Below are 12644 nucleotides of genomic sequence, written 5' to 3'. Positions count from 1 at the left end.
AAGCTCTTACAAGAAAACTTTGATAGTGTTGAGCACCATTACAATTACATAAAACAATGTCTCAAAAGTGCAGCAGAAGAAGCCCTGGGTAAATATGAAAAAACCGAACGAAGGAAGCCATATTAGTGGGATGAAGAAATCGAAGAAAAAATTAAGCACATACACTTAAATATAAATACTGATCAAATTAAAAACGAATATCGAACAGCCCAAAGAAACGTACGAGGTGCGATAACTAAGAAGAAAAACGAAAACTGGGAAAGAAACTGCTCCAGAATAAACACTTACTTGGGGGGTAGCAGAAGCACCGAAAGCTGGAAAATACTTGGATCTCTTCGACAAAATGAGACTAAAGACATCATCTCACCGATCAGCCTAAATAAATGGGACGAATACTTCGCAAATCTACTGGCGGAAGAAAGGGCAGAATAGAAAGCATTAAAGAATAGAAAATCACCAGGCCCTGGTAATATCCCACCTGAGTTACTCAAGTACGGTACAAGCAAATCATATAAGCAGCTAGCCAGCCTTTACCAAAAATGTATTAACGGAGAGAGTATACCGGAGGAGTGGAGGACATCGTTTATCACGACAATACATAAGAATGGAAGTAAAGATTTTGTGACAATTATCGAGGAATCGCAGTTCTTCGCACCCTCTCGAGAGTTTACGGGAAACTCATCAAAAAGAGAATGGAAGATGAATTCTGTGATATGGAGGCCGAAGAACTGGCTGGCTTTAGAGCAGGTAGATCGTAGATCAACTATTGACCATCTGTTTACTGTTACCTAGCTAATCGAAAAAAAAGCACGAAATCAACCAATACATCTCTACGTGGACCTTAAAAAAGCTTATGATAGTGTGCCACAACAAAAACTCTGGGAAGCTCTCGAGAAAACAAATTTTAGTGTAACCTTAATCAAGGCTCTTCAAGACCTCTACAAGAACAACACAAGTAAAATAAAGAAATATCAGGGGGTATCCAAGGGTTTTACTATCAGCAAAGGACTCAAACAAGGATGTTGCGTGTCTCCTACTACTAACTATGGGGGCTAGAAGTAACTATCAAGAAAACTGAATACATGTGTATTGGTGTAATTCAACAAAATCTTGGAAGAAATACCGCGAGAAATAAATCACTATCAAAAATACAAATATTTAGGCATGCAAATAACCAACGATGGCAAATTAGACAAAGAAATTAAACATAGAAATAACCAGGCAAGACAAGCCATTAGGCAATTAAACAGTGTACTGTGGGACAAAACAATCTCCACAGAAAACAAACAGAAAATCTAACAGCATTATAAAAAGCATTATTACATATGGAAGTGAGCTATGGCCACTGAAAGGAAAAAACTTAAAAGCATTAGAAGCAACAGAAATGGACTTCTGGAGAAGAGCGGCTGGAAAATCAAGATTAGACAGAGTTAGAAACGAAAGAATACGAGAAATTATGGGTGTTAAGCACAATATAACAAAAGACATCAGAATAAATCAACTAAGATGGTATGGACACGTCCAAAGAATGGATGAACACAGAATACCAAAGAAGGTATTGAACTGGACACCGCATGGAAGAAGAAAGCAAGGTAGACCGAGATTAAGTTGGAGAGAAGGAATCGATAAAGACTTAAGGGAGAGGGGAGTTGAAGAAAACCGACCGACCGAGATAAATGGAGACTGGAAATCAGAAGACGGCGTAGAACGTTATAAACTGATTGATTGATTGAGGTTGCTAACCTTGCCTATATCAACCCTCCACTTTTATCCGGGCTTGGGACCGGCTGTGATAACTACCAAGCTACTCGATCCACCCGATAGTCATCCCAGGCAGTGTTATTGCTAGAGATCCAGTGAGATGCAAAATTGTATTAAACGAAGAAATAATAGCAGAAGTATCGAAATTCAACTATCTGGGAACGTAAATATCGTATTATGGAAACATCTCCGAAGGAACCCGCATACAAGCTAATAAAGCAGCGTACGTATCAGGATGCCTAGGGGAAGTGATATGGAAAAATTAGAACATGAGGATAGAAGGAAAAACACTCATATATAAGACTTGTGTACTACCGATATTAACCTATGTTATACAAACAAGACCAGAAACAACAATTACAAAGAAAATCTTAGAAAAACAGAGATGAAAACACTGAAGGCGATAGCAGGTAAAGAGACAAGATCCCTAATACACAAATCAGAGAGATGTGTAAAGTACATGATATTGACAGATGGGGACGCCAAAGAAGACGAGAATGGAACCAACACATTAACAAAATGGGAAGAGAGAGACTTGCCCGAATAGTAAGAGGTGGAAAACCAGAAGGTAAAAGACCACAAGGCAGACCCCCTAAAATATAGCTGGCAGTCAACATCGCAAATACTGCAAAATAATACCGAAAACAGGCCTTAAGTCCTAATATACGAAGAAGAAGAAAAATCACTCTTATGGGATACAAATATGCCCCGTGAAAATTTGTACCTTTTCCTATTTTGGTGATACCCCATGATCATAGAAGAAAAACTTACAAAAAGTTATTTTCACAAAATTTATGTATTTCAAAGAGCAAGAGAAATAAGTAAATAAAATAAACTCTGCAAAAAAACACTGTCACAAAAATAAACTCATTTTGTTCAAAAAATTGTCTGAGCTACATTTTTTATTTAAAAATTTTTTTCTACGACGCGCAGATTCTTGGTAAATCTATTTTTTCCGTTTTTCCCCTTCGAGGGAGGGGGGAGTTCTAGTAGTAAAAGCCGGGGGTAGGAATAGAACACTTTTTGCATATTTTTTGGAATCCCAAAATTAACATTCCCAAAAAATTTCAGCTTTTCTTATGATTTTTAGAGGTCCAGTGGCATTTTCGTCTCTGACGACTGGAGTGTAAATAAATAAATTTACTTACAACAAAACTAAAGCATCTACGGCATTTGGTAATGCGTTTTTTAGATGGTTCTATTCGATTTACTTCGGATTAAAAAAAATGAATAAAATTGCTTTATTGTAGAAAAGCCAAGAAAATACATTTTTCTACGTATACCGATTTTGATATTTGAAATTCAATTTTCTTCAACCTAATTTTCTAAGTATTTTTCACGCGCAATATCGACGGTTTTAATTATTATAATATATGCTATAAATATCTTAAAAGATATGAAAATCTTTATCGAGAAAAAGCTCCGAAAGAAATAGGTAATCGTTTAAAGATTGTCATCCTATTGTTTATAACTTCGTCGTAAATGCCGATCAACATGACTGGTTGTATCTCAGGATCCACTGCTTGTAATGTAACTTTTTTTCTTTTATAAGAAACGTCTTGCAAAGTCTCTTCCAACTTACGGTAATATTTACCGAGGTATTCTATTTATTTGTAAGCCAAAAAATTATATATAATTTTAAATCATTCCTGAGGCCGTCAAAATAATCCGATTTCAATTCTATACAGTAGGTACGTTAGATAGGTTAAGTAAGTTTTTATAAGTAAAAAAAATTGGCAAACTTCTATACAGTTTTTATTGTGCAAGCTTTTAAAAAAATTCAATTTTTTAAAAAACATTTAGATTGCAAAATTATTATGCAAAATCTATTAAATCGATTTAAATAAAATTTGCTGGGCTGTTTTATTACGTTATAAAGATTTTCTTGACGAATTATGAAGGTCCTAAGTGGTTGAAAAACATTAAATAAAACAGTCTTGTTTTCCCTTATAGAAAATGTAATTACCGCTATTTTATTTGATTACGATTTTACTCCAAAATCAATAGTTTTTAAGTTGTAAGCGAGGAAAGTAGAAAAATCGATGTTTTTAGTAATTTTTAAATATTTTAATTTTTTTATTAATGTTCCCGACCTATCTGAGAGGGAGGATAAGTCAATTATTAATACTGAAGTTATCGCCTAACTATTTGTGCAAACATCCGAATACCACCTCTCACATCCACCTCAAAACAGATCCGCCCTGGTCTATAAATCTGTGACTTGTTTTCAACTAACTACTGGCCTCCAATCCGAAAACAGCCGCAGATTTTGTCCATCACGTCAACTTTTTTTAAGATATAGAATACCCCCAAAATTCATACAAGTTATGCATATAATATAAGCAAAATAAATACAAACTTACCAAATATACTGTTTACAAAAACATTTGCTTCAAGTTAAATTGTGTTGATACAAATAATTGTTTACGTAACGACCGGTAATTACATATTAGAAAATCGCTCATCTTGTTCATCTCTGATTGCACCAAGATTTTCCGGGAAATCAGCAAGGTGGCTATGTAAAAAATGCAGTTTGATGCTCTTTCAAATGAAATGCTAGGAAATACTGAAATGGGATACTTAAAACAGTCTCCTTAAATTGACAAAGCTGTAACAAATTGTTTCAGAAGATCCAATTTTATATGGAGAGATAGAAATATAAGGTTCTTTCAGTCAATAAGTGGTTGATGTATATTTTTTGAATCACCTAGTTTTAGGTTTTGGCAGGAAAGTCGACTGTGGCCAATGTTTCTCACGATCTCCGCTGTCTGACATACACAAAAAGCAGAGATACTTTGTATATCCACGTTGCTGTCCAAGGAGGAAGCAGATCGTTTTAAGGTCGACCCAAATGATCCATTGGTGCATGTTATATTGCAACAGATCAATAAATGTCTATGTTATTATATGTTTTACTCAAACGAACTGAATGGCATATCGGGACTGAACCAAATAAATTTCCATTGTGGAGCAGAACACACTTCAAGCTCAAACAGTCGCCATTCAGGCTAAAATGCATTATAGGCTAAAATTTCTAACCCTTTCTTTAAACCATGTACATTATGGCAATACACAAATCCACCACGTCTTCAAAAGTATTGCAGAAACGCACTTTCTCTCGATCGAAAATACGATACCTTAGCTCCCTTTTAAAGCAAGTTTTCCCGTTGAATCTGGGCTGTTTAAGTATATAAGAGGTGAACTAGCAGATGTAGATATAAGGAAATGTTTCTTATGTCTACACTACATCTACGAAAAACTAACTAGTTCTATACAGTTTAGTAAATAAACAGTAAAGTTTAGTGTCAGTCAATAGGAGGGCGATAGGCTTCCTATGGTCCATGCTAGATTATGGGTAGAGAAGAAACTTGACGTGGTAGACGTAATTACAGATTTGAAACTAGCATCCCTAAATACATAAAAGAACTGAAAAATTAAACTCGACAGAATTTTTTTTTCAAATTGTTTCCCAGTGTTATTATTCTAATTTTCTTTGGTCTCCCATTTTATACATATGTGTGTTGTATTCTTGTGTTCTTAACAGATTGTTTTTTAATTTGTAGTTTTATTAGTTCTATTGATAAAACATGAAGAAATGTTCTTTTAACAATATTCTTATTTAGATAACCCATTTTGAAGACAACTAATGAATTTATGTCGACTATATTCAACATATTGAAGATAATTGTCAGTGGCCATCGTCTGCTGTTTCGTGCTACATCAGCGCCATACTTGGTATTGTTATAATCAACAACCATTTATACTAATAATACTATTATATTAAATTTGTGTTTCCGTTTGGGACAAGTAAAACCAACGTGCAGTCTTTATTGAATTATTGAAGGCAAATAAACAACCTATTTTTGGTACTCCTAGAATGTTTTGGTGGAATTTCTACTTTGAGTTCCCATCATAGTCCAATGGGATACTACTGTTTGTTCCTTTGATAACTTTTATAAGTCTTTTGACAAATTATGTTGGACTGCCGGTTATTCTGAATGGGTATAAATTTAAGGATTCAGTGTACCTACATATTTTCAGAATGTAAAACTGCAAATTTTAATCCGTATTTTGCCAATTCTGAAATGGAGTCACCATTGAGACCTGGAGTCACAAAATTACACCAGTTGTCCTTAAGGAATTCAAAATATTTCGAATAGCTACTAATTTATCACTACTAGATTGCTTCAGTGTTTATAACGAATTGCTAACGAGGAATAGATGAAGCTGGGATCTCATGGATCGTGGAGAGGCGCTCTTCGCCAGTTCACATCAGCGAAGAAAAATAGACAATAGTGAGAAGAAAAGAGAACACGGTTGGCACCCCAAGTTACTGTGAAATTAATAAATATTTACTTTTTGATAACTACCCAAATGGAGCGTGCCCTTCGAGGTCGATGGTTTAGTTTAGTTTTGTCTGTTGTATGCCACCAGTATTAGCAGTAAAAATTTTAGTAAGATGGGTAATTTATACAATGATGAAGATTCCAACACAACTTCGTTAGACTACTCCATAATAAAATTAGCACTACACTGACCGTACACGACCGTATCCGTGTCGGAAGAGTACGAGGAGTAAGTGCCACCGTAAATAGACAGTTTTGCTTTATCCCAGAGATCGTAACCATCGACCAAACCAAAAAAAACTAAAAAACGTATTGAACTAGCACGTGTATCATTTGTTAAACTTAAAAAGTTTCTTGTTGTCGGGATATAGGGTTAGGACTACGTCTACGGATGATTCGGTGTTACGTATTCATTACTCTTCTTTATCGGTTGGAAGCATGGACATTAAAACAAGTACATCTGAATAAGTTTGCCGCCTTTGAATTTTGGTATTACAGAAGAATCCTACGAATATCATGGAATCGAAGAATGTCAAACGCAGAAGTTACTTGATAAATAGAAAATGAAGCTGAAATAATATTGATTATTAAAACAAGAAAACTTGAGTACTTAGGACATGTGATGAAAGGGCAAAAACACTCATTATTGCAATTTCGAGGAGAAAAGCGAAATGTGGGAAGACGAAGAATATCGTGGCTTAAGAACTTGAATGTAGTAGTGCAGAACTACTTAGAGCGGCAGCCAACATAGTCCGCATAGCTATGATGATTTCCAACCTTCGATAAAAGATAGAACTTGAAGAAGAAGAAGGGATCATAAACTAGAAATATTGAGGGAAAAACGGTATTCCACGTTGCGTTGGTTCCCGTCTTTAGATTTTGTCTTTTTCTATTGTGGAGTTTCTATTTTTCTTCGCCGGGAGCTGACAGAACCTGGAACGACGTGAGTACTGTAGGTTAGTCCACTAATAACGGTTACTGCTTTCATATTTGAGTGGATGTTTCTCGGTAAATGTCTCGGTAATTTGTTATATCTGCCTCTAAATATCTGAACATATCCTGGTTTATGATTTTCTTTTAATGTATAGTTTGTATCTTTATCGTATTAATTTCTTAAATATAGTTAGGTATTCCGTTTATGTGTTGATATTATATTTAAATTCTTTCTTTTTCTTTAAGTGCCATCTCCATCAGTGGAGATTGCCAACAATTTAAATGAACTGTGTAGTTTTGTGCCGTTTTAAAGCGTGCATGTAAACTAAGATCTGTCCAATCAGAGATTTTCTCTAGCTAGGAAACGATTAACAGTTCTTCGTCATTTGTGACATGATCCAGCCAGGTTATTCCGAAGGCCTCAAGGCGATTCATTGTTCTAACTTTCATGGTCCAACCCTCTATACTGTTGGCTATACTGTGATGACGTAGTAATATCATTTATGACGTATCGTATAACAGATGTTACAGGAAATAATCTACAATTTGTGAAAGATGAATTTTTTTACTCATTTTTTTTTACATTCCAGCTTTAAGGGAAATCAACCTGAGATATTTAGGTGTCTTTTCATTTTAGGAATTGGTTTTGACTTTTTTGCCTTTCCTAGACCCGTCTGCTCCAAAAGATCTCCGTTATCACTGCTGAAGCTTATTGTGCTTGCTGCCCATTGGTTGTTTCCTACATCCAGTCTAGGATTTTTGTATCCTTTCGAAGTTTGTACAGGTCATTTCTTTGGTGTGTCCTAAATATACCAGGTTCTGCTCTTGGTTGCCCATTTAGTTTTTGTCTTTTGCGGTCCAGCGCCTAGAAATCGCTTAATAACTGTTTTACAGTTTCTGGTTTCTTATCACAGAGTCTGCAGTTAATGTCTCCATTGTAAATGCCTATTTTCTTCAGAAATTCTCTTACTGGTGTATTAGAGTTCTCAGTTTGTTCCTACTCGAATGGAGCAGTTCCTATGTTCTTTTTGTACATGATCCACAAATGAAGATTTATGTCCACCATGTGTTATGACATTCTCGGATCCAGTCCTCTGCAGCTTACTATTACAACACTTACTACAGCCTTTGGTAATCATATAGTCAGAGCCAGGCGGTTTGATCCATTCGATCCTCTTTTAGCAAGTTGATCTAATTTTTTGTTATCTACGATACCCTAATGCCCTGGTACCCAGACAAGCTCAACCTTATTCCGCTCTCCCAGTTCATTTAGTTCTCTGATGCAGTCGCACACCAGTCTGGACGTCACTTCTTGACACTCTAGTGCCTTCAGTGCCATTTGACTGTCAGAAAATATATGGATCTGCTCTTTTTCAAGTGCCCTCTCATTATTATAGAGAACAACGCTAGAAAATGTGAAGAACATAGATTAATTAGTTTGATGAGCCATGTACTTAAAGTACTTCTTACTATCATTCACTCGCACATATATACCAAATTAGCAGAACACCTGAGTGAAGTTCAATTTTGATTCAGAGCAGGACTGGGAATGAATGAAGCACTTTTTAGTTTGCAAGTTCTAATACAGAGAGCCATGTCAACTGCGATGTGTATGCATGTTTCATTGATTTTGAGAAGGCATTTGATAAAGTCCCACATGGGAAACTAATCGATATCCTAAAAACATCAGGACTCGATGGTAAGGATATAAGACTGATCTCAAACTTATATCTCCAACAAAAAGCAACAATGAGATTAGAAAATTAACTGTCCGAGATCTTCACAGTCAAAAAAGGAGTTAGACAGGGTTGCATATTGTCACCGGCATTATTTAACATATACTCTGAAAACATCTTTGAGAGGCCTTGGACGAATCAGAAGATGGGATTGCTGTAAATAGCCAACTTATAAACAATATTATATATGTAGACGATACAGTGTTGCTGGCAGATAGTGCGCAGGGGCTCCAAAGGATGATGGATAACGTTGTAGAAACATGTAACAAATACGGCCTAAAACTAAATTGCAAGAAGACAAAAATAATGATCATTAGTAAGAACACAAACTTAAACGCTCAAATTACAATAGGCGATACTACACTGTTTGAAAGAGTTGAAAAAATATGCTATTTGGGCTGCAATATTAAGGATACTTACAGCTACGAAATGAAAACAGCTACGAAAGCATCTACGAAAGAAAAGATCACAGCTACGAAATAAAAACTCGTATTGAAAAAGCCAGAAGCTCTTTTAACAGCCTTAGGAAGATTCTCTGCAACTTATCTTTAAGTATCAATATACGCATAAGAATTCGTAGATGTGACGTCTATAGTGTCCTCTTGTATGGAGTAGAAAGCTGGAGCCTTACAGAAGATGCCATAAAACGATTAGAGGCATTTGAAATGTGGTGCTACCGACGTATGTTTAGGGTTTCATATACACTCCAGAGGCTAAGAAAAGACAAAGAAATTATTAACACAGTAAAGAACAGAAAATTAGATTACTTCGACTTCATTCTACAATGCAAGATTGAGGGTAAGAGATGCCCTGAACGTAGACATATATTCTAGCTGGCCAATCTTAGGAAGTGGACTGGTCCTGTGGCGCACCCAGGGGACGTTTTGGGGGTTAAAATAAAACATATATATAAAAAAAATATATATATAAAATAAAAATATATATATATATATATATATATATATATATATATAAAGAATAGTAGGAAAATGTAACTTGTCTTTTACATACAATACAAAAAATCCAAAACGCTAATTGAATAATTAAATTACCACTTTAAATATGTTGAACACAATAATTATTGTACAAATACACAATAATTAATCATATTTTTCATTATATTTATATATAGATACCTAATATTAGGCTTATGACAAAAGTAGACACAACGAGTCTGTTGCGAGTAGCATGCGCCTACAGGACTGTATCCGCGGCGGCCTTGTGGACTATCACGGGTTGTGTTCCTCTGCATGTGTTAGCAGTTGAAAAGAGACATCTCTATGAGAGAAGACAGCATTTAACAACAGCTATAAAAAAAGAAGAAAGGGAAAGATCAATGGAAAGATGGAAAGAAACGTAGAACAACAAGGAAGATGTTGCCCAGTGGACCAAGATGCTGATCCTGAACCTAAGGGGACTGGTTAGATTGTCTGTTTTAGGGCGTATCTTCATAGGTTCAGAAAGACAAATGCAGATAAATGCCCATACTACGAATATTCCAACATTGTTACTCATACAATGCTGGAGTGTATAGATAGATGTACAGTGGAGAGAAACAGAATATATAAAGAAATAGGTATGAAGTATGAACCCTGTGACTGTAAGATAGTTGATCGTGAAGATGACGGGAAGTACGGAGTGATGGAATAGTGTTCACAATTACATCCGAGTCATTAAAAAGAAAGAAGAAGAAGAGAAACGACCGGACCAATGACAGAGGTAAGATCTAATTACTATTTTAATGGGAATAAGCCGCAATTGAAGCTCGAAATAAGTTTATTGACGTTTGAATCTTTGATCTTGCGCTGATAACTTGTTTACACTTCAACAATTAATAGAAAAAAGAATAGCGGTTGGTACCGAAGTGCATCTAGCCTTCATCGACCTAGAAAAGGCGTATGATACAGTTCCAAGATTTAAATTGTGGAAGTGTGGAAGAATTGTGTGTTTAGGAATAATTACAGAAGTATACAGGGATAACACTACTTACCTAAAAATCGGAAATAGACTATCAGAGCCAATAAAAGTAACTAAAGGACTAAAACAAGGATGCAGTATGTCACCCTTACTGTTTATGAACAAGTCGTTCTAGCTCAAGATTCTTATGATCTAGAATTTATGATAAATCGTCTATACAGAGAATATGTAAAATGGGGGTTACAAGTCAGCACGAAAAAAACAAAATATTTAGTTATCAATTCAGATGCAAGGTTTGAAGTGTTGATAGACGAGGATGTGGAAATCAAACAAGTGGACAAATTTAAATATTTAGGTGCACTCATTGCTAAGAACGGCTTAGGAGAAACCGAAATTAAACACCGAATTAACCAGGGACGTGAAATTGTAGTATGTCTGAACTCCTTATTGTGGGATCGCAACATTTCCAAAAGGAACAAAAAAAGCATAGGGCAAACCATGGTTGAACCAGTTCTTTGTTATGGCTCTAAAGTATAGACAATTAATGCAGACCTGAAGAGAAGATTGTTGGCAGTTGAAATGGATTATTTGAGAAGAAGTGCTAGAACATCAAGGCAGGAAAGGAAGACCAACGAATCTATAAGAAATAACGTGAATGCTACAGAAACGGTCATTGACAGAATAGAAAGAAGAGGTTCAAAATATTTTGGACACATTAAGAATGCCTGACGAACGTTGGCCCCAAAAACTTTACAAATGGAAGCCCCCTGGAAGAAGAAACAGAGGTAGAACTCGACACTCATGGAATGAAGGAATTAGAAGAACGATGGAATCGAGAGGTTTGGAAGAGGAACATGCCTTGAACCGGAAGGATTGGCGGAGGAGAACGGGAATACGGCGATAGCCTTCTCCAAAATGGATTGTATTTACAAGTTGGATTAATGTCAAACGTCAATAAACTTATTTTAACCTTCAATTGTGGCTTATTCCCATTAAAATAGTAATTACTTTAAAATGCCACAAGAAAATAGCTTCAGAACAATAAATAAGATCTAGATAAGAGAAGGGAGTGTTTCAAAAATGTCGTCAACCTTACAGCGGCCACCCCACTTTCGAATTACAGTACGTGCGACAGTCAACTGCGCACAAGTAAGAGAGGGTGGTTTTAGTTGGCAGGCAGGATAATAGATACCTGAATCTTTGGCACTGCTATCTTTAGTACTTTAATTTAAACTAAAACCCAAATTTTAGGGAGATAGCATAAAAAAATTTCAAACCCCCCCCCCCCCCATCAGACAAATTCTGGGTGCGCCACTGGACTGGTCTAACGTCAACCGATCTATTTCGAGCTGGTGTGAATAGAATAAGATGGGTCAATGTGGTAGCCAGCATCTCTAGAAGATAGGCATATTTAGAAGAAGGTTTTGCTTTTTCATACCTATTACCACGTTTGCTTGTCGCTGAAATGTCCTTGAGGAGTTATTGAAGCCGATTCGGGTTTATGTTCATTGAAAATAGTCTTTTATCTGCAAAATTACAGATTCGGGTTTCAAACGTTATTGGTGTGTACATTATGTATATTGACTGTACTAACAGGTTGCCTTGTTGGATGCCATATTTTGTATGAAGTATTTGTCTTGAAACTGTCTTCCGAATTTCTTAACATTGAGGTAAATTGCATTATATTTGAATAGGCTACAGAAAAAAAAAACGATGTTAACCCATGATTATACTGTATATTTATAGAACTTTAATGTACTTGTTATTATGACAACAACATTTAATAGCTAATTAAAAAACTTAATTAATTTTTTTATATAATTTTAATATCAGATTCGTTACGTACCAGCAGTGGAGTACCTAATAATATTGTGAAGTACTGCAGTTATCTTTCAAGTGATTTCACTTAAAAAGTAGGTATCTTTAATTGCTTTTTCCAAGTTGTTCACTT

This window comes from Diabrotica undecimpunctata, chromosome 7 (assembly GCF_040954645.1).
Source record: "Diabrotica undecimpunctata isolate CICGRU chromosome 7, icDiaUnde3, whole genome shotgun sequence".
In the NCBI taxonomy this organism is placed as follows: Eukaryota; Metazoa; Arthropoda; class Insecta; order Coleoptera; family Chrysomelidae; genus Diabrotica; species Diabrotica undecimpunctata.
The sequence above is the reverse complement of the archived record's forward strand: the minus strand, read 5'-3'. Positions refer to the sequence as shown.